We start from the raw sequence: 21,817 nt of genomic DNA on the forward strand, positions 1-21,817 counted from the left end.
GCGGTTTCCTCTGGAAGAAGTTATAATGACTGTAATGGCCAAGACTTAAACCATCAAGAAACACTCCTGTTTCTGAAGAGGGCACTCGAGTTGAAAGAGGGATAGGGAGGAGCACCTGCCCTGCTTTGAAGCAACTAAGGTTTTGCCGTAAAGCGATCCTCGAATGAGATTTATTTCCCGTTCCTAGGTCTCATCTAGCTTTCTACTTAGACTTCCTAAACATTCTGTGTCCCTAGAGTTAGCGCTTTCTAGAGTGTTTTCAGTTTAATAAAAGGTGTCACCTTGTTAGGGGTTAAATAGAAACAGTATACTGGACTTAATTAAGGACCTTCTAGTGGTTTTTACAAGTGCAACATGTACTGGCCTGAGAAGTATCCTGCCCTGACGGGAGATACTTCAGAAAAAAGATGTACTTAAGACTAGACTTAAAAACTGAACGCCTACTTCCTCACCTGCGAAATACTGAGTGTAAAGTCTTTAGATAGATGAGGGCTAGTAGAATAACGGAGGGGAATTGGGGAGAGAGGTGGGAAAGACTTCATATAGTGCTGTGTCCATAAACGAAGCCATCTCTACCCACCTCACAAACGCACACGGAGGGGGGGCGGCGGGCAGGACCCAGAGGGGGCGCCAAGTGTCACGTGTGTGTGTCTAGACCACACTGCACCTCACCATGAGGTGAATTCTAGTGTACCAATAAAGTATTTAAAAAATCTTTAGATTCCTGTTACTGTGAGGGCCTCGGCAACTTCGCGAGACACTTTCAAAATGAAAAATAAAAGAGGGATGAGGTGGGGCTCAGAGGTAGAATGTCCCTGGGTTCCATCCCCAGTACTAATATAAATAAAAGAAAATAAAGGGGTGCAGCATGTGTGAGTAACCCACACGTATCCTATAAACGCTGTGTGTACGTATACGGCACTGTGCGTTGAACCCAGGGCCTCAGACATTCTAGACAAGTGTGGTCATTGACCTGCATTCCCAGCACCATCTCTATACACTTTAAACCACCTCGAGATTACTTACAATACCCAATACCCAATCAAATAGGAATATGTCATCAGTTGTTATATGTAATCTGTTGTTGGGGAATAACAAGAAAACAAGATGTAAATGTTTAGTATAGATATCATTTTTTCCAAATATTTATGTATGTGCTACAGTCCAAATTTTTGTGTCTCTCCCAAATTCACATCTTGAAATCCTAGTCCCCAAGGAAATGGCATTAAGAGTTGGTACCTGAGCTGGGCGTGGTGGGCACGCTTGTGATCCCAGCACTTGGGAGGCTGAGACCAGAGGATCGTAGTTCACGGACAGCCTCAGCTACTTAGCGAGGCCCTCTGCAACTCAGTGAGACCCGGTTTCAAAATAAAGAATAAAAATTAGGGCAGGTCGAATGCCCCTGGGTTCCATCTCCAGACCCGCAAAAAAAAAAAAAAAAAAAAAAAAAAAAAAAAAAAAAAAAATTGGTACCTTTATTTTGATTAAATACAAAAAGCAGAACCCTCATGAATGTGATTAAAGCCCTTATAAAACAGGGAGTCTGTTCACCCTTACGCTAGTGAGGATACCGTGGGAAGGCGCCACTATGATGAAGCAGGCCCTCACAAGACACTGCACCTTCTAGTATCTTGGTCCTAGACTCCCAGCGTCTAGAACTGTGGGAAATAAATCTGTTGTTTATAAACTGCCTACTTTATGTTATTTCTTAAGGTAGCCTGAATAAACTAAGACAGTATATATGTATCATATACATATATTTATGTGTATACATGCATGTATACAAAATAATATATATATATGCCCAAGTACATACATCAATGCCACATATATGTACATATACATACAATATAAATAGATAATTAGTATGTCTAAGAACATACTAATACAGTCTTCTAAAGTATTTTACACAATTATTTGCCTTATACTTTTGTTGGTCATTATAACTATTTACGATAGTGAGGTTCAGCGTAACACAGTGTGTGCACGTGACCTTTGGCCGGTTTCCCTCCGGATCCCGCCCACCTCCCCTTTCCCTCCCCACACATGCTAGTGAGAGAGGTACTGACCATCTTCATACATGGACACAGAATTACTTCCTTTTCCAATCCACTTACCCCCTCAATCCCTCCCACTATTCCACTGGTCTCTATGCTCATTTCTCTGAAGTGTTTCTGGCCTCCTATTTACTCTACAGTCTCCATATATGAGATAAAACACATGACCTTTGACTTTTGGAGACTAGCTGATTTCACTTAGAGTAATAATCTCCATCTGTTTTTCTGAAAATTTCAGACATAATTATTCCTCCTCCTCCTCCTCCTCCTCCTCCTCCTCCTCCTCCCCTTTGTCCTCCTTCTCCTTCTCTTTGTCATGTGGTACTGGATATTGAACCCAGGGCCTCGCGAGGTAGTAGGACTACAGGCGCGCTCCACGAGCCCCAGCAATCTAGTTCTTTACAGCTGAGTACAGTTCTGTTGCGTGTATGCGCCGTACTTTATCCATTCACCTGTGGATTCATCTACAACGGCTCCACAATTAGGCTATGGTGAGTTGTGCTGCTATAAACACAGATAGGCATGTATAGCTATTCTGACTTCAGTTATCTTGGAAAGATACTGAGGAGAGATACAGCTAAGTCAGGCCTGTGTGGGAGCCTGCACCACTCTCTCTAGAAAGTCCATTATAAAAAGACCAAAAAAAAAAAAAAAGAAAGAAAAAAAAAGGAAAGAAGGAAGATCAAAAAACTATATATTTGCACTTTTTTTGGCGGTACTGGGGATTGAACTGGACATTATACCTCCAAGCTATAACCTCCAACCCTATTTCATTATTATTTTTTTGAAACAGGGTCTAAGTTGCTGAGGGGCTCACTAAGTTACTGAGACTAATTTCAAACCTGGGATCTTCCCATCTTAGCTTCCCGAGTATGAGAATTACAAGCATGCACCACCACTCCCAGCTAGTTATTTAATCTTTAGTCTGGAGTTTCCAATTATATTTTCCAAAAACTTCTATGCTATCACCCATGTCAGGTGTTTTTTTGCAGTGATAACACTGACATTGTGATTCTCCAGCACAGGATGGGATCTACTCCCCCATCCCTTCAATGAAGGCAGCCCCAAAACTGCTACCGCTGATAAAATCTGACGGCCACGAGCTAGGTCAGTTATTAGCGCTGAGTCCGGCTGTTTCTGTTTTTGACTCTGAGAATACATGAATGAACGGAGGTTCTCTCCCAGAATCAAGTGGCTATGCTGTCAAAAGCCCACCCCCCCCCCTTTTCTTTTTGCAGTACTGGGGATTGAACCCAGGGCATTCTACCTCTGAGCTACACCCCCAGCCCTATTTTTTTATTCTTTATTTTGAAACAGGGTCTCACTAAGTTGCAGAGGGCCTCACTTAGTAGCTGAGATTGGCTGTGAACCACGATCCTCCTGTCTCAGCCTCCCAAGTACTGGGATGACAAGTGTGCGCCCCACACCTGGTTCCAATCTACATTTTGAGGCCACAACAGGCACGCTAACAGTCAGCCCCAGCCGTGAGAGTGAGCCATCTCGGATGCCCAGCCCAGGTGAGACCTCAGAGGACCACAGCCCTGCCAGCAGCCAAGGGCGGCAAATGAGAACCCTAGGGGAAAGCTGTCTAACTGGGCCCACCCCGCCAGAGAAGAATGAAAGGTGACAGGTAGTTGTTACTTTAAGGCATAAGCTTTGGGTAGTTTATCATGGAGGAAGCTAGAATGATGAAGCAGAACGGGTTTTTCCAGTAGAAAAAAGTCAGTTACTGTTTCTGGTGTTTGCAGTGCGAGAGATGGAACCAAGGGCATTCTCCTCTGAACTGTATCCCCAGCCCTATTTTATTTATTTCTTCTTTGGAAACAGAGTCTCACTAAGTTGACGAGGCCGGCGGTGAGCCTGTGATCTTTCTGTCTAGCCTCTCAAATAGTTGGACTACAAGCGTGTATCACCACGCCTGGCTCAGTTATTGTTTTTAACCATGTAAGGATGAAAATATCCTAACCTACTGCGCAAAGATACACTAAGAACGAAATGGTTCCTATCGTCAGAAAGCGGCATTACCACTGCAGCAATGCAGTGCCAACCTCCTCTTCCAGGCCAATCTAATGACCTCTTTGAGCAAGAATCCTGGCGCTGGAGGCTCCACCAACGCTGCGCTGATACCACACCGCACTTCTGGGTTTGTGAACAAGAGCACACACACCACTCAGGGCTGGACAACCTCAGCGACCAGCACCCAAAGCCCAAGACTCACCCCGCATCACTGAGGTCACAGGACAGCTCGGTACCCACTGGGGATAGCAATTCTTTTCTGCTAGGAAGTCTACGCCTCAGTGGATAAAAATAACAGTGTAATTAGAGTGACACCGTAAGATTTGTCTTTTAACACAATCATCACTAGTTCCCATCGCTGATAAAATAAGAAAAACTTCCAGGAGCAGAAAAGGCACTAGCAGAATCAGAAGGAGTAGGGGAATGGGGAGGAGGAGGAGGAGGAGGAGGAGGAGGAGGAGGAGGAGGAGGAACAGAGGGAAAGGAAATCCTAGCAACACACTGCCCCCCTCTCCACATGCCCTGTAGACTAATATTTGTCAAGATGGGTTACAAAATATTTGGAAGGTATACTGAAGAGTCCAGAGAAAGCATAAATTTAGAGTGATTAACTACTCTCCAGCCACATACCAAGTAGAATTTGCCTCATCACTGTGGAGGAATCCCCACAACTCTGCAGAAAACACATGTTTTTTTAGTTCCGACTTTAAAATGTTTTTACTAATCCATTGGTAATTCAATGTGGAAAGAAAGTTTTTGCCACAGTGATATATGTGAGTTAGTAAATGGGCAAAATTACAGGGTGTCCACCATTAGCTATCCTATAAGACTTTTTTTTTTGTACTGGGGATTAAACCGCAGGGCGTTCTGCCTCTAAGCTACACCCTCAGCATTTCTTAATTTTTTTTTAAATTTTGAAACATGGTTTCCCTGTTGAGAAGTTGCTGAGCCTGGCCTTGAACCTGCAGTCCTCCTGTCTCAGCCTCCCAAATACTTGGGTAATAGGCATGTGCCTTCATGCCTGCCAACTTAAAACTTTTTACATGAAAATCAATTTAGTGGAAGCTAAATAGTACATTATTTAAATATCAAATTTTAAGGTAAGATTCTGGATCTCTCTCACTTTATTTTTTTAAACATTCCTTTATTTATACTCTAATAAATGGTTTATTTTCTCATTTTTTCTTCTAACCAAGTTAACCATAAAGAACTTGAGTTTATTCAAAGTTCTATAGTATTCTCTTTTTTTCATTCCTGTACTACAGTTAAGTTTCTTATGATGAAGTAACCTCTACTCCCATTCTAGTGTCTTGTTAGAATCCCAAACTCATCACATGATAATGTACAATTTCTACACGGTGGCACCTGCAGCCCTAATAACTCTGTGGCAAAAATATTAAGTCTAATTTAGACTTTCATTTTAGGTTACTGAACAGCATAGTTTACAAAAGCTTACACTGAGTATGAAAGAAATCTCAGTGAAACCAAATAATGCATTAACCCAAACTATTTCACATTGGTGTGTTTGTGTATGTGTGTGTTACTGGAGGTTGAACACAGGGGCCTTTTACCTCTGAGCTATACCTTTTTTGAAACAGGGTCTTGTTAAATTGCAAAGTCTGATCTGAACCCTGCTTTCGTCCTGTCTCAACTATCCATGTACTGGAATTATGGTGTGCCACACCACGGCTGGCTCTCGCACTGATTTTTTTCCCCCCGGTACTGGGGATGGAACCCAGAGGCGTTCTACTTCTGAGCTATATCCCCAGCTCTATTTTTTTATTCTTTATTTTTTTAACAGGGTCTCATTGAGTTGCAAAGGGCCTCACTAGGTCGCTGAGGCTGTCCACGAACCCGGATCCTCCTGTCTCAGCCTCTTGAGTGCTGGGATTACAAGTGTGCGCCACCACGCCTGGCTTCTTACACTGATTTTAAAACACTTATTTGCAAAAACCAAGATCGTAAAGAAGCAACAAAAAACTCTTTCTGTTCACTGAAATAGAGATGTGACTATAAAATCTATTTCCCTCACCTCTCAGGGACCAGGATGCTAAAATCACGCCACCCTCAACACAATCACACGTCCCTTTACAGACTTAATAAGCTAAACATCACGCGTACAGCCGCAATCCTTCCTCACAGCTCAAGTACCTGCAAGAGAGCTAAGACTTTCAAAACTTAGTCTGTGTATACTACCTAAGACAAATCCTAATAAGCAAGCAAGCCTACTGGAAAGTTGGAAATGTAGCAGTGACGTGAGAGACAGAGGCCAAGGGTACTCGTTCACAATTGTGAGCAGGGAAGTTACCCAGCGTGAGGCGGAAGGTATCTGAGGTGTCCTCAGGCTCAGAGTCAGCCTCCTATACAAGATAGAGCAAACCTCTACTCAGTTCTTAATCCGCCTTCTCGAGACGTCCCCGCCCACCTTGTAGAGCCAGAGACTGAACCCAGGGACAGTCTACCGCTAAGCTATACCCCCAGCTCTGTTTTATTCTTTGTTTTGAAACAACTGAAAGTCTCACTCAGTTGCTGAGGCTGGCTTTGAACCTGTGATCCTCTTGTCTCAGCTTCTCAAGTATTGGGTTACAAGTGTGTGCAACCACACCCAGGTTAGACATCTCTTCTTAGATAGGGATACCAATAAGCGACCAGACCAAATCTCCTCTCTTCCAGATGTTAAAGGTAGAGCTGGAGAGCAGATTGGTTTGTGCAGAAAATAAGAAACTGAAAACTAAGTGCTGGGCCTAGGATGGGGAGGCAGCAGGGCAGGTGGGAGGTGGGAGGAGACCAGGAGTAGCCAAGCCTACGCCAGGCATCTTGACACACGCTGCAAGCCCAGGCCCTGGGTGGCGGACACGGGAGAATCACAGGTTTCCGCCTAGCCCGCGCAGCCTAACTAGGCCCTCAGCAACTTAGTGAGACCCTGTTTCAAAATAAAAAATAAAAAGAGGCGGGGTGGAGCTCAGAGGTGGAATGCCCTTGGGTTTAATCCCTGGTACCACAAAACAGCAACAACAAAACCAGCCAAACACTAATCCCATTATTTCCACAGAAAGATTCAAACTAGAGGCACCAGGAACTTGTGAGATGTGTGTGTGTGTGTGTGTGTGTGTGTGTGTGTGTGTGTGTGTGTGTACGTGGGCACACGTGTGGGTGTAGCAGATATGAAGGATGAGTCTTGGGAATGGAAACACTAAAACTGGCTAAAAGTCTTTTAAAAGGCAGATACCGTGGCGCATGCCTGTCACCCTCGCCACCCTAGAGGCTGGCGCAGCAGGCTTGAGACCAGGAGCTGGAAGCCGGCCTGGGCAATGCAGTCTCAAAAGAGTCTTTACAGAGACCTGCAGGTCAGTCTCCCTTCTCGATTTCACCAGGCAATGAGCTTTCTATACCTGACAGCTACTCTCTGCAGAGGCTAAAACAGGAGTGTAGGGGAACCATGTTAAACACAGGGAAATTAAGTCACAGACTATATAATAAATAGCTGCTCTCCCAAAATGTCAATAGTCAGACATGTCTTCCTAGGAAGGAAAATAGAGGATTCCTTATTGGAAAAACCCAACCCAGGGGAAAAGACCCAGAAATACTGACAGTTTCCCTTCCTCTCAAGTCCTCTTTTGATCACCCTCCAGGAAGAGCCACCAACTAGTAAATATCAGCTCCACTCACAGCTCCCTTCAACACTGTAACAGACTCCCTCCCTGACTCCCTCCCTCTCTCCTTGAGCCTGAGGACTGAGCCCAGGAGAATTCACTGAGATATACCCTACCCCATTTTATTTTTTTTTTATTTTGAAACAGGGCATTGCTGAGTTCCTGTGCACTGGCCTGGAATCTCTGATCTTCCTATCTAAGCTTCAAGTACTAGCAACACAGGTGTGCACCACTATGCCTGGCTTTAACACCTTTTTCTTAAATATGAATGGAAAAATTACACCATATAACAATATATGGAAAGCTTCCAAATATGAAGAAAAGAGACTAAAATAATAAAAATTAAAACAGGAAAACAGAGACAATGCCAGAAGTAAAAGAAAATTTCAAAGAAACACTAAATTTACAGAGAGCGCAGAGATTATAGCGCATCCGTGAAAGAAGAATGGAATGTCATGAGTGAAGGGGAGTCTATCCAGATCACTCAAAAGGGTTATCAAGACAGCTGAGCCGGGCGTGGTGCACGCTCGTAATCCCTGCGCTCAGGAGGCGGAGACAGGAGGATTGCGCAGGTTCGAAGCAAGAGACCCTGTTTCCAAATAAAAATATAAAATAGGTCTGGGAGTGTAGCCTGGAGGTAGAAGGGCTTCCAGGAACCCCAGTACCGCAAAAAAAAAAAAAAAAAAAAAAAAAAAAATACCAAGACAGCTGAAATTTAAAATAAAAATTCTGAGCCGGGTGTGGTGATACATGCTTCTAATCCTAGCACTTGGGAGGCTGAGACAGAGGATTGCAGGTCTGAGGCCAGCCTCATCATTTCAGGCTGGGCGTGGTGGCGCATGCCTGTAAGCCCAGTGCTTGGGAGACTGGGACAGGAGAACCAAGAGTTCAGGAACAGCCTCAGCAACCTAGCGAGACCTTGTTTCAAACAAAAACTAAATAGAAGGGGGGCATGGTGGAACATGCCTGCAATCCTAGTACTTGCAGCCTGAGACAGGAGGATCGTAGGTTCGAGACCAGCTTCAGCAATTTAGCGAGCCTCTCAGCAACCTAGCAAGAACCTGTTTCAAAACAAAAATAAAAAAGCAACTGGATACCCTGCAACTTAGTGGGGTCCTGTTTGAAAATAAAGAATAAAAATAGGACTGGAATGTAGCTCAGAGGCAGAATGCTCCTGAGTTCAACCCCTAGTACTGCAAAAAGTTTAAAAAATAAAAATTCTGTAAAAACAATGGAACATGAGGTTGAAGAATTATGCCAGAGAGTAGAACAAAAGGCAACGCAATGCAAAGGCTAAGGAGGATCGATATAAAAGCCATCCTAGGGGGTCCGATTCCAGCACAGGAGTCCTAGGAAGCAGAAGTGTGGGCACAGAGCGGAGGAAATCGTCAGAGAGGCAAAACAACTGCGCACCCAGAGCCAGGGGATGGCGTTCCAGGGACAATCGGCTGCGTAGCCGGCATAATCTGTGAAAAGAGAGACACAATGGCAACACCACTCCATAAAGTTTCAGAAAACTGAGGACCATGAGATGATCCTAAAACTTTCCTGGAGAAGGCCCTGTAAATATGTAAGTAAGAGTTGGGAACCAGAATGACCCTGGGGTGGTGTGACACAACTACCTCAACACTATACGCGAGAAAGTAACAAAGCTTTCAAAACTCTGCAGGGCATTTATAATAAACAGTTTTACATCCAATCAAACTGGGTGCTTTTACCTTGGAGCAAAGGTAAAGGCAAGGAAAATACACTCTAAACATGCAAAACCTTTGCATTTCTTCTCTCATTCTATCTCTTAAGAAGCTACTGAGAAAGTGCCTCCCAACTAAAAATTAAGGTGACGCTGGTTCAACCTAAGAGACAAAGGGACCTAGTAGAGAAGCAAAGGAAATTCTCAAGCCATGTTAACAGAGGGTGGAAGACTCCACACAGGAGGAAACCGAGAAGAAATTAAGCTGATAAAATACCTAAAGTATTTGGACACACTCAAAGGAGATTTCTATCTTTCCTAGAAATTTGGGGCATGGAAAACAGAGGAAACAAGACAAATTAAAAATAAGCAATCATTAGCTGGGCGTGGTGGGCACACATGTAATCCCAGCATTCAGGAGGCTGAGACCAGAGGATCATAGTTCGCAGACAGCCTCAGCCACTTAGCGAGGCCTTCGCAACTCAGTGAGACCCTATTTCAAAATTAAAAGGACTAAAACATAGGGCTGGGGGTGTAGCTCGGAGATACAGTGCCCCTGGGTTCCATCCCCAGTACCGGAAAAAAAAAAAGCAATCATTAACTATAAAAAACCCAAAGTTACACAGGAAACCTTAGTTGACTATATGTGAAAGTGGTTACATAAACAGACTCACAACCTTTGTTTAAAAATGGTGACCCCGGTATTTTAGCAGTATGGAAGGAGGGAAGGAATATATGCACATGGGCACGAGCATCCAGATTTTAATTCTTCTAAAATAAGAAGATCATTACATACTATCTAAAGTAGAATAAATAAAGTATCCCAAAATAAGAGAGTACTATTTAAAAGTATAAAACAGGATGGCGACCGAGAAAAGCGGGGCTTAAGAGCTTTTAAGCCCCGCTAACAACCAATCCCCATTACCACAAAATCAGTGCCTTTCATAGCCAGAAAACACCATCACCAGAGAAACAAAAAAATCACCAGGCTCCAGAGAGAAAGCGGACTGAGAACAGAGCTCAGAGCCACAGAGGAGATACACTGGCCTCACGCCCAAGGACGTGGCAGCAGCGCCATACTGCCGGCGGCAGCGGTGAGTTCACCGGACAGATACAGCAAGCCGAGGTGAGCCGCTGCGGAACAGCCAGGCGGGATCTTTCGGCGCAGGGAGCATCTAAAGCTCCCAGTGGCTGAGCTCAGCACACGCTGCAGGGACTCAGAGTGGAACTCAAAACAAGAGAAGAAAAAATACGCCAGCCTCACGGCCGAGGGCGTGGCAGTGGCGCCATATTGCCACCGGCGGCAGCAGTAGTGAATTCACCGAGTCCAGTACAGCTACATCTGCGAACTCAAGAACAGTGAGTCAAATTGCGAGCCACAGAGGAGAAATCCCAGTACTGTACGCCCTGGGACTTGACCCAGTGGGGGAGTGGCGGTGGCAGAGATATCACACCATAGGAGAACGTGCAACCTGGCCCCCCCCCCCATAGTCTAAAGCAGCCTCTATCGACTCCCTGGGTCGGAGACTCTGTGATACAACCCAGTAAAGGAGTAGTGGGGTCAGAGATACTATAGACTCGAGATCCAGAGCACCTTAAGCGAAGTCATAGTGACCCAAGGGAAGAACCCAGAGAAGGCACAAACTTCCTAAATCATGGGAAAGAGGAATAACACTGGAGCAATGAATGCCCACAACCCCACAACATCAGAACTCGATAAAACAGAAAATCAGAGATTTCTAGAAGATCAAATCAGGAAAATAACTGTAGAAATAATAGAGGTGCTTCGAAAAGAACTCAGAGAGAGCCAAAAAGAGATAAAGGATGCAATTAATGAAGTAAAGGCCTCAATTCAAAGCACAAACAACCGATTAGACCACATGGAGAACAGAATCTCGCTCTTAGAAGATGAGCAATCCAAAAATGAATGCATAGTTTCTAATCTAGAAAAAGATATCCAACAGCAGGAATCTGACATTGAAGAAATATGGGCCCATTTTAAGAGAGCTAACCTAAGAATAATTGGAATAGAGGAGGGAAAAGAAAGTGAAACCAAAGGGATCAACAATCTCTTCAAGGAAGTAATAGCAGAAAATTTTCCAAACATAGAGCAAGGGGTTGATACACAGATCCAGGAAACTTATAGAAATCCCTTTAGACAGGATCGGAGAAGAGGAACCCCATGCCACATAATTGTCAAAATGACCAATGTGGAAGCCAAGCAGAGAATCTTAAAGGCAACAAAAACAAAGGGCCAAGTGACATTCAGAGGCAAACCAATTAGAATCACTCCAGACTTCCCAAACCAAGTCATGAGAGCCAGAAGGGCTTGGAGTAACATATTCCAAACTCTGAAAGAAAACAACTTCCAGCCAAAAATTTCCTACCCAGCAAAACTTTCTATCAAATTAGATGGGGAAATAAGAAGCTTCCATGACAAACAGAAACTGAAGGCATTTATGTCTTCAAAACCAGCGCTAGAGAAAATACTCAAAGAGATTAACTACAAAGAAGAAATAGGTAACACACATCAGAACCAGAGAAACAAGATTTTCCATTCAACAGACAACTAAGATTGGTTATCTGTGGAGATTCATTATTTATGTTAGTCTTTTACCTATCTCTAAATGGTATTGTTTGCCTTTATTGTTGTTAATTTTTAGGATTTCTAGTTGGAATATTAATATACCTTCAGATATAGCATTTGGAAATATTTTATCCCATTCTATTAGTAACTGTTAACTCTGTTTACATTGTCTTTGGATATACAATATTTTTTTATTTTTTAGGGAGTTTGTATACTCTTCTGTTGCCTGTGCCATTGAAATCATATCCAAGAAATCACTGCCAATTTCAATGTTGTGAGGTTTTATGACCCAGATTTTCTTCTAAAAGTTTATAGTCTTAAGATTTGTATTTAGGTCTTTTATCTCTTTTGAGTTAATATTTGTATATGGGATTAGGTAAGGGTCCAATTTTATTCTTTTCCATGTAAGTATTATTTTTCAACAATATTTAGTTAAAAGATTATTATTTCCACCACCAAATGTTCGTGGAAACCTTGTCAAAAATAACTTGACAATATAGGGAAGAATTTAGCTCTAGGCTTTTATTTAACTCCAATGGTTTATATATCTACCTTTAGAACAGTACTACACTGTTTCAATTATTGTAGCTTTATATGGTTTGAAATCAGAAAATATATATCTTCTAGCTTTGTTCTTTTTCAAGACCGTTTTGGGTATCTAGAGTCCTTATTCCATATTAGGATAGATTTTTTTTCTGAAAAATAAATATATAAATATATGATAGTTTCACCTAAAAAAATAGAAAAAAAATATTCTCTGGTAAGAAAGAAAGCAAAAAGAAATATTGAAATGTTATCTTTAAGTCATCAAAAGCTTGGTATCAGACAAATGAAACTGTTATGTGAGATTATCATTTTTAATTTTGGATAAATTGCTATAATACTAGATGTCAACCACTAAGCCAAGCATGGGAAGGAGGGATGGGGAGAGAATGGGGTGGGGATCGGGTGGGGGCTGATTGGGTCATGTGTGCATGTATGTCTACAAAAGTTTGTATCCCACTATGATGTATGAATACAGTGCACAAATAAAAAAAATAAAAATTAAATTTAAAAAAAGTATAAAACATCAAAAGCAAAGCTAAAAGAATTGAAAAAATCAATGTGGAGTGGGAATCAGGAATGGATACAGAGCCAAGAATTAATATTTTTATAAAATGTCGAATAGTTTTTCCTGTAATTACATATATCTTTGACTATTTAAAAGATGAAACTGAATAACTGCTGCCAAAAAGGTCCTTCACCCTCCCCGATGTCAAGTGGGTTGCTATGGGTCACAGAGTTAAGTCGAGTTGAAATCGAACTCTCACTGTTATTTATTAATTTAAATGTTAATAAATGGAAGTAGAAACCCCTGCTGTAATAGAGTGATTGTCCTGTTCGAATCAGCACAAAAGCTAGACCACTTACACATCTCATTCCCAGGGCAGAAGAAAAATGAAACACATTCCACAGCAGAAAAAGGCCCGGGGAAAACTGCTTCCTGGCTACGCACGGCATCTGCCGCCGACACCTTTCACTCTGGTGACAGTGTACACTGGGCGAAAGTGATGGCAGCTACTCTGCCAACCAAGCCCCTCTGGATCTGAGTCATCTCGCTGCAGCAAAGAAAAAGTGGAAGGAGGTAAACATTGACGTGGACGTTGTCTGGAGATGCGGCGGGGACTCCTTTCACAGAACACAGCGATCCCAAGAGCGTCAGTCCTCCCCTGCCCAAGGCGCTGTGCTGCGCCAATCCCGCCTCAGGTCTACTTTAGTTCTCTTAAGAGGCTTTGTCCTACCTACTGGGGGAAAAGCTGAGAACTTTAAAGTATGACCCAGGCTGGGCGTGGTGGCGCATGGCTGCAAGCCCAGGGCTTGGGAGACTGGGACAGGGGAAACAAGGCTTCAAGAACAGCCTCAGCAACCTAGTGAGACCTTGTTTCAAACAAAGAATGAATAGAAGGGGGGCATGGTGGAACACACCTGTAATCCTCGTACTCGCAGGAGGATAACAGGTTCAAGACTAGCTTTAGCAATTTAGCAAGACTCTCAGCAACCTAGCAAGACCATTTCAAAAAGAAATAAAAATAAAAAAGCACTGGATACCTGGCTCTGAGGGAGAACGCCCCAGGTTCAGTCCCGTTCCCACTCCCCCCACACAAAATGGGGGACTGGAGGTAAGGGGGTTGCTCAGAGGTGGAATGTCCCCGTGGTGACAGAACATTGCTTACCTTCCTACAACTAGTCCTTGCTCTGGCATTTCATAATTCTTTCATGTAGAGATAATTTAACTTAGTGGGTAAGAGTTCCAGCTTTAGAGTCAGAATGCTTGATATTCTATTGACAACTGTAATGCAAATTTACTAATCTCTGTGTGCCTTGGTTTTATTATTTTGAGAGAGAGAGAGAGAGAGAGAGAGAGAGAGAGAGAGACAGACAGACAGACAGACAGACAGACAGACAGACACTCATCAGAGTCTGGGATAATTACAGGGGCTAGCTCGCGCCTAGCAAAGGCTCTGTGGCTATTACCCTCTCCCTTTCCTTGCCGTCCCTCCAGCAGGCACTTTGCTGAGGTCCTGGCTCCTAACATTGCCGTGGCTTTTATATGTGCTCCCAAACAATGACCACAAAGACCCCACCAGGATATCAAATTTGGCCTTTATGTTGAGTCTTACCATCACACACTCCCTAGTAATAATCCTTTCCAACTTCCTACCAGTAACCACAAGCACATTTGTATCTTACTGATGCACATATCCCTTAAAAAGTACAGCTTAGTTTTGTCAGATTTTTTTGGGGGGGGATTAGGGGTCGAGCCCAGGACATTCTATCTATGGTCTACATCCCCAGTTCTTTTTTTTTTCCTTTTCAGTTTGAAACAGGGTCTCACTACGTTGCTGAAGCTGGCCTCGAGCCTATGATCCTCCTGTCTTAGCCTCCCAAGTACTGAGAATATAGGCATGCACCACCATGCTCGGCTAGTTTTACTTTAACAACTTTGTATAAAGAAGTTCTGTACCTTTCTGAAAGGTTCATCAAATGAAACTTTTCTTTTGAAGAATGTGCTATTCTGAAGAGGGGAGATAAAATCTCTAATTTTTTTCTTGAAAAAGATAAACTGTTACTAAGTATAATGGTTTGGATCTAGAATGTTCCCTGGGACCTCACAGAGAGCAGGCAGCCATGCTGGGGGTGTGGCCGCGGGGTTACCTGTGGTCCCTCTTCCCACTGCCTGCTCCTTGCTGCAGGCCTCCCTGGTGTGAGAGCAGAGCCTCCTCTCTGCCTCTCGGCTTCCTGCCGCCCTGCCCTGCCCTCCACAGACTCAGCCTGACACGGACTGACCTCTGAAGTCTCCAGACACGATGAACAAATACATTTTCCTGCGTCTATACTGTGTGGTCAGTTGTTTGCGATCACAGCAATGAGAATGACTGAGATACTATGTCCTAGACTTAAACCCAACAGGCTGCCGTTCCACCTAGCAACACAAAGTATAAAACCAAAAATTTAATAAAAATTAGGGCACTTTCCATTGTTATTCTTATAAAAAGTATATGGTTATGCATAACCATATGATGTTATATCTGGTGGCTAATTTTATGCATTGATCTGACTGAGCTAAGGAATTCCCAGATAATTGGTAAGACATTATTCCTAGATGCCACTGAAAGAGATGAGCATTTGAACCACTAGACTGTGTAAACAAATCGTCTTCACTAATTTGAGTGAGGATCATCCAATCCGACCAGTCCCAAAATAGAACAAGAGGACAGAGGGAGCGTGAATTTGCTCTCTCTGCTTGAGATAAGACATACATTAGGACACCAGCATTCCTGAATCTCAGGGATAGCACTTTCCTAGCATGTGTGAGGCTCTAGATTTGACCTAGCCCAGAGAGAAAATGAGACAGACAGACAGACAAGCAGAGATGAGAATTTATACCATCTGTCCCTCGATTCTCAGGTCTTAGACTCTGAATAACATTACTGAATTTTCTGGTTCTCCAGTGTGCAGAGAGTAGACCACAGGACTTCTAGGCATCTAAAGCCATGGAAACCAATTCATATAATAAAGCAAACCCCGCCTTTCTCCCCCTCCCCCCGTGTCTGTCTGTCTGTCTGTCTGTCTGTCTGTCTGTCTCTCTCTCTCTCCCTATATGACTTTTATTCTTTATTCTACTAATATGATATATCACAGGAGTTAATGTATATATGTTGAATCCTTGTGTTGCAAGGATAAATCCCACTTGGCCATAGAGTATTAATTTTTTTTTGCGGGTGTGGGGATGAAACCCAGGGGCATTCGACCTCCAAGCTACTCCCCCTGCCCTATTTTTTATTCTTTATTTTGAAACTGAGTCTCACTGAGTTGCAGAGGGCCTAAGTAGCTGAGGCTGTCCTTGAATCACGATCCTCTGGTCTCAGCCTCCCGAATGCTGGGATTACAAGCGTGCGCCACCACGCCCGGCTATAGAGTATTAATTTTAATGTGCTAAATTCAGTTGCAAATACTTTGTTGAGAATTTTTACATTAAGGATAGTGGCATGGATGTGCACTTTTCTTTTCTTGTGTTTTGTCTGATTTTGGTATCGTGGTGATGCTGGCCTCATTTTTCTAGGATAGCTTAACAGGATTGGTACTAATAGTTCTTTAAGGTTTGGTAGGGTTACCTGTGAAACCATCTGATGCTAGTTTTTCCTTTTTTGGGAGATTTTTAAAATATTGGCCAGTCTCCTTATTCATTATTGTTTATTTAGGCTCTCTTTTCCTTCTTGATTCAGTCGTGGAAGATTGTATGTTTCTAGGGATTGATACAGTTTTTTCTAGGTAGTGAATTTATTGACATATATATTCATAGTATTTCCATATGTCTTTTTATTTCTATGGCATTAATTGTAGTATCTCTTCTGTTGAGTCTGATTTATTTGAGTTTTCTATTTTTCTTAATTTAACTTTGTTTTTTTCTTTTGAGAAAAACAATTTTAACTTTTTTGATTTTTCTATTGTTTTTATAACCTCTATTTCTGTTCTAATCATTAATTCCTTACTTTTGCATGCTTTAGCCTTTGTCTTTTTCTAGTTTCTTGAGACATAAGTCTAGATTATTTGAGATCGTCTTTTTCATTATAGATGTTTGTTGTTATGAAACTTCTTTACAAATTTTGCTGCACCTCATATTTGGTATATTCATTTTTCACTTGAATTTAACTTAAACAGTTTATAATTTTCCATCTGATTTGTCTGACTTGATGACACAGTGTGCTGTTTAATTTCCATGTATTTGTGAAGTTTCCTGTTACTGGTTTCCTTTACACCTTTGTAACTGGAAAACATACTTGAAATAATTTGTCTCCGTACATGTTGAGACTACTGTTTTCTAGCATGTGGCCTATCTGGAGAATCCCATATGAGTTTAAGAAGGACACAGATTCTGTTATTACTGGATGTAAGAGTCTGTCTATGCTTGGCAGGTCACTTGGTCTACAGCGCTGCCCAAGTGTGCGACCTTCTTATTGACTCTGGATTACTGAACGCGGCGTACTGAAATCGTGCATTATTATGGTACTGCTGGCTATTTCTCCCATCAGATCTGCCCATGATTGTCATTGGAGACATACATTTATAATTCTGTTATCTTTCTTCTGAATTGACTATCAATACATAACAAACTTTGTCTCATGATAGTTTAAAATTTTGTTTTCTGATATAAGTATACCTATCTCTCGCCAATTTTAACATTCTTATGTAATATCTTTTTTTATCCCTTCACTCTCAGCCTTTGTGGGTCCTCAAAGTTCAGAGTGTCTTGCAAACACTTTAGAGTGTGTTCTTCTTTTTAAAATTCATGCAGCCATTCTGTATATTCTGACTAGTGAATTTAATCTTTTTACATTTAAAGTTGTATTATATTATTATTATTATTGTTGTTATTATTATTGTTATTATTATTTTGGTAGTAGGGACTAAATTTGGAAATTCTACCTCCCATCTACATCTCCAGTCCTTTTTAATTTGTTTATTTTATTTATTTATTTATTTATTTTGCGGGTCTGGGGATGGAACCCAGGGGCATTCGACCTCTGAACTCTACCTCCTGCCCTATTTTTTTTTTTACTCTTTATTTTGAAACAGGGTCTCAGTGAGTTGCGGGGGGCCTCACTAAGTAGCTGAGGCTGTCCCTGAACTGCGATCCTCCGGTCTCAGCCTCCCAAATGCTGGGATTACAAGCATACGCCACCACACCTGGCTGTCCAGTCCTTTTTAAAAGTTAGATTTGATTCTGAAACAGGGCCAGGATGAGTTGCTGAGGCCAGGGCCTGAAACGTGTGATCCTCCTGCCTCAGCCTCCCACATGTGGCATGTGCTCCCACACCAACTCTAACGTAACTACTGATTAGACTTAACTATCAGCATTTCATAAACTGTTTTCTCTTTGTTTTGTAGCTCTATTGTTCTGTTCATTTCTTGTTATCCTTTGTGGTTCAACGATTTCTTAGAGTGATAAACTATAATTCTTTCCCCCTTACTGATCTCTCTACAGAGATATTTTTCGAGTATCGAGAGGCTTGCACAAAACTCCGTAATTGAAAGTCTATTTTAAACTAATGTCTTAACTCTGACTGCATACAAGAACCACCCCATGCAAGTGTGAGCCTGCTGGTGGGTACGAGCGTGGTGTGCCTAGTGCCGTTTTTTTCACATAACTTATTTTACTATACCATTAGCCCGCAGATCTTTTGTCTGTCTTTTATTGGTGCATCTCAATTACACACAAGGGTGGGTTTCACTGCTGTATATTAATCGGTTTCACTCCCGAGTACAGCCCACTTTCCCAGACTGCCTCCCCAGGCTCCTGGCCTGTTTCCATGCCAGCCTCCCCTCACCCTCCCATTTCCCCTATCTGGCATTTATGTATGAGAAAAAAACACACGATACTTTTCTGAGTCTAACTTACTTCACTCAAAATTGTGATCTTCAAGTTCCATCCATTTTCCTGAAAGCGGCATAATTTCATTCTTTTTTATAGCTTAATAAAACTTCACTGTAAATAAATGCCCCGTATTCTTATTATCTTTAAAGATTATTGGTGCACTGTGATCATACATCACAATGAAGCTAAGAGTGATGAGACACACGTGCACACTGCACCCCATCTTCTGAGGACCGTCCACTCTGACTCCAAAGCCACCACACTAACTTGCAATCCTACTAACGATGCACAAAAGTTCCTATTTCCCCATGTCTTTGCCCGCCTATATTGTGACTGCCACTCTAATTGGGGCTGGGTGTGATCTCAAGGTAGTTTTGATTTGCCTCTCTCTGATTGCTAATGATGTTGACCATTTTTTCATATATTTATCAGACATTGGTATTTTTTGTTTTGTTAAGTGTCTATTTAGTTCATTTGCCCAGTTTTTTTTTTGTTTTGGGTTTTTTTGTTTGTTTGTTTGTTTGTTTGTTTGTTTTTTGGTGGTACTGAGGATGGAACCCAGAGGCTTTCTACCTCCGGGCTATGCTCCCAGACCAATTTTATATTTTATTTGGAAACAGGGTCTCACTAAGCTGCTGAGAGCCTCACTCAGTAGCTGAGGCTGGCTTCGAACCTGTGCGATCCTCCTGTCTCGGCCTCCCAAGCGCGGGGATGACAAGCGTGGCCACCACGCCCGGCTTCATTTGCCCAGTATTTGATCGGAGGTTTTTTTAGTGTTTTGTTTAGGTTCTTTGTAGATTCTAGATATTAGCCCTCTGTCAGAGTAACAGCTTGTAAAGATCTCCCATTCTCTTGGACGTCTTTTAAGATTCTTGATTATTTCCTTGGCTGCACAGAAGCTTTTTAATTTAATGCCACCCAACTTATAATTTCTCATTTTAATTTCTTGTGCTTTGGGTGTCAAATTGAGGAAGTCTCTACCAGTGCACGTATGTTGGTCCCATGGCCTCTCCATGTGTGTATGTAATTCCTCTGGGTCTCTCTGTTTTTTATTTCTACTTTCATTCCATCACTGTCTGAAAAGATTCAAGGCATGGTGGTGTTTCCTCTGAATTGGCTAGTACTTGTTTTGTGACCTAGAACATGGGCTATTTTGTAAAACCTTCCTTAAGCAGCTGATAAAAATGTATATTCCACTGCTGTTGAGTGGAATTTTCTATGTGTCTAACAGGTTGATTTGGTTTATTTTCACCTTGAGATCTGAATATTCTTCACTGATCTTTTGCCTGAAAGACTGAGCTAAGCTGTGAGAGGTGTGTTGAGGTCTCCAAATATTATTATGTTGGGATTTACCTGAGTCTTAATGTCACGAAAATTTCGTTTTATAAAAGTGGGTGTGTAATGGTTTGAATTTAGGATGTCTCCCTATCCCTCACAGAAACAAGGTACCATTGTTTGAAGCAGAGACTGGCTGCCCAGGAGGAGCTCCTGGGGTGTCACTGTGGGGATGCGATGTCCTCTCTCCTCCCTCTGCTTTCTCTCTCTCGCTTCCAGCCTCCGTGATGTGAGCAGAGCCCATGCTCTCCCTCCCTCTGCCTCTGGCCTCGGTGATGTGAGAGGGGCCTCTCTCCCTCCTCTCTTTGCCGCCATGCCCTGAGGTCTGTAGACGCCAGCCTCACGCAGGCTGAACCCAGAATCTCCAAGAAGCTGAACAAATAAATCTTCCTTCCCTTAAGTTACATGGTCAGTCATTTTGTAGATTATATCAGGGAGAATTTTGCCTAAGACAGTGGTGTGCCCACATTTGGGGGACAGATGTCTCCTATTCTTATATACTCTTATTGGACGGTTACACTGATCAGTAAGAAATTCTCTGCTTTTCTCTTCTTATAAGTAAGTTTTAGTTTGAAGTCGTCTTTGTGAGATATGAGAGTTACTACTCCAGCTTGTTTTCAGTCTCTATTTGAGTGGAATATCACTTTTTCGTCCTTTTATTTTTATTTTTTGTGGTACTGGGGGTGGAACCCAGGGGCTTTTCTACCCCTGGGCTACACTCCCAGACCTATTTTATATTTTATTTGGAAACAGGGTCTCACTAAGTTGCTGAGGCTGGCTTCAAACCTGCGCGATCCTCCTGTCTCAGCCTCCCAAGCGCGGGGATTACAAGCGTGCGCCACCACGCCTGGCTTATCCTTTCACTTTTAGCCTGTGAATATCTTTGCCTGAAATGTGTGCTTTTTGCAAGCAGCATATAGTGAGATTGTGGTCTTCAATCAATTTTGCTGGCCTATGCCTTTTAAATGGGGACTTGCGATCATTAACATTCGATGTCATTATTATTTGTCATTTTGAGTTATATTTTGTTTGGTATAGTTCTTCATTTACGCTTTCATTTGGTGGAATTTATCTCTCTCTGATTCTGGTGTTTATTTTTTATTTATTCTAAGTGTTTTGTTTCTTTTAGTAGTTTCTCTCGTGCCAGCTTGGTAGATATGATTTCTTTTAGTTTCTGCTGTCTTGGAAGATTTTATTTCTCAATCAATTTTGCAAGACATTTTAGTTGGAGATAACAGCTGTGGCTGTAAATTTTTTTTCAGGGCGTGAATACATCACTCTGAGCCCTCCTGGCTTGTATGACTTGGTTTGAGAAGTCTGGAGTGATTCTTACTGTTTTACCTCTTAATGTGACCGAGCCTTTTGTTTTTGATGCATTTAAGATTCTCTCCTTAACCTTCACTTTAATCATTTTATTATGTTGCAAGGAGAGTTTCTTCTTTGATCTTGTCTAGTTGGGGTTCTGAATGTCTCCGGCGTGTGGACATCCATCTTGTTTTCTACGTCTGGGAGATTCTCTGATATTATTTATTTGAAGAGGTTTTTAATTAACTTGATTTTTGC

General features: G+C 42.2%; 1 protein-coding gene across 1 annotated transcript in view; it reads right to left on the reverse strand.

The window, feature by feature from the left end:
• DOCK3 (dedicator of cytokinesis 3) overlaps positions 1-21,817 on the reverse strand; it is a gene marked incomplete at both ends in the record, with an annotated part of 359,460 nt that overhangs the window by 176,887 nt on the left and 160,756 nt on the right. The gene's annotated exons all lie outside the window — the stretch shown is intronic.

This window comes from Muscardinus avellanarius (assembly GCF_963383645.1).
Source record: "Muscardinus avellanarius genome assembly, chromosome: 5".
NCBI lineage: Eukaryota > Metazoa > Chordata > Mammalia > Rodentia > Gliridae > Muscardinus > Muscardinus avellanarius.